The sequence below is a fragment of the Thermobia domestica genome, chromosome 8 (assembly GCF_964235325.1).
Source record: "Thermobia domestica chromosome 8, izTheDome1.hap1.1, whole genome shotgun sequence".
Taxonomy (NCBI): Eukaryota; Metazoa; Arthropoda; class Insecta; order Zygentoma; family Lepismatidae; genus Thermobia; species Thermobia domestica.
The window spans coordinates 137611966-137614265 of record NC_137461.1 but is presented as its reverse complement, the minus strand read 5'-3'; positions in this window follow the sequence as shown (position 1 = coordinate 137614265).

The following is a 2300-nucleotide window of genomic DNA, read 5'->3' as shown; positions in this document are numbered from 1 at the left end:
GTGATTTTAAACCAGTAAAGTTTCACAACCACTACTGCTTCTTTTATACTATTCTTAAAGGAATCTGTAGTTAATGTATTCAACATAATCAATTATGATTCATGATTTTTTTTTTATAAAGTCACCATACGTTGCATTTTCTCCGAAAGTCTGTACATTTTAGTTTACTCATAATGTTATCCTTTAATAACTTCAGTTTGAGAACGGCTATAAATTATCACTTTTATGGATTATAAATCGATTTCTAAAGTGATTCATTTGTCAGAAAGGATTTTTCTAGAAGCTCAAGTTAGATTTCTCTTTGAGATAAAGAACTATACGATGGATTATCTATAAATATTCTGATTAAGATTAAAGTACTGAAAAAAATTGGCAAATGTATGATTGATTTTACGTGCCCAGACACACGATTTTTGTACTGTTGAAAGTTTACATTACAAAAATATGTAGCTTAAGACTATGAAATGAAAAGTTTATTAATGTTGTGCTCAGTTTAAAATAATTATAATAAATGATAATACCGTAGAAAGAAGTCCAGATATACATTTTGTTGAGGAAATAGGAACAATTTTTAATAGTTTATAGAATAAGGCAAAATGAAACAAATTCTTTAACTTGCCACTTTCATGAATTTTGAATCCAAGAAGATTAATGATGAAGCAATTCCTGCAACAAACTGAGAGCGGCTCTAGAGAGAAACCTACAGAAACCAATTGGTGTGACTATCCGCCGAGTTTGATACCCTCCATAATAGACAGTAACACTGCAACTTAGAACAGCGACCCTCAAAAGAAATATAAAAACACTAGAGTTAATATTTTGTATTTGACATTGTATTAAAAAAGATATGCAAAGCTCACTTGTATTAGGGCGTGTCGATTTTTTCAATTTTCAAAATCCTAAAATGAGGGGTGCTAAAAAGTTGAGACCTGACATTGTATTTCGGAACATATATTTACAAATGCGATATAATGTTGTTTTGCTAGGTAAATATCAGTCCAAAGTTTTGTCATTTTCGTTCTTTTTTTTTTTTTACAAATTTACTTTTATTGTACATAGATGGCGCCAGCGTTGTATTTCATTTATTGAGCAGAAATACATCCTTGTTAAGATCAGTTTTATCTATTTGCACATTGCTGAATTACAGTTTTAATATTATGTCAAATTTATATTCTATTTATACAATCATTAAATTAGATACATTTTCAATTTTAAACGGGTGCTAAAGTTTTCACATTTATTACATAATAACTCCAAGGGTATAAGAGTGAGAGCTTCAAATTTGAGTGTCTATATCACGAAACGCTTTGATTTACGACACCCCATGCTTCAGGATATACTACGATATGACCGAGACAATGATGCACCGCCACGATACGTCGACACTCCGCTCCATCACTATCTTACACTGTATCACTTGCAAATGGATCCTGCCGATTGAGACCCAGAAGTATTTGCTATATATCATCCACGCCATTTGTCATCTTCCATCTATCCATCATATGCACAGTAATAACCGACTAACATGGGCCTCCTCTGTCTACATCAGTTCCTGAATAGCCCCAGGAACAGAAGATAACAGCATCCGTTCACTAACAGAACCTAGTGTTGTGGCGTCCAGTACAATTCATCCTCATTTTCATCATCATTTCTAAATATTATTTCGTTAAGTTATAATTTCTGTTCCTGTTTCTCTTATTTGTTATTATATTCACGCACTTAGCCTTCATGCACTGACAGTTTGTTATTTTCTTGTTTCATATTTCTAATAGCCTCCATGCACATATTACCTTTATGTTATTATTATTATTACGTTTTTGTGTCACCTGTTTCAACTTATCTCTATTGTGTATATATGTATATATGTTAATTACTTAAAATAATGAATGAATAAAGGAAAGCCCCTTAGACCAACCACAATTTCTGTAGTCTCAACATTCCTAATACAACACTTCCCCGAAGAAAGGGCGCAACCCTTTAACCGGGTAGACGACAAAAAAAAAATTGAGTGTGTAAACTTTTTCAACTAGTCCTTATACTAACATCGTGGTTTCTTAATGTTTCTTTACAATGACTTCTAAGACAAAAACAAAACGTAATACATTTACACATAGGAGTAATTTGATTGGAACCGGCAGAGAATTGTTACCCTCTGAACTTCCCGTCATTAAGCTATGTTGTCATGCAGATCATTTGGTATGGTGTCGGCTTGCGTGCCATAGCTGCCATATCTACTACTTCTCTTATGGATGTTGGCTTGATGACCGAAAAAATAATGAAATCCGTGGACCAAGAATTTG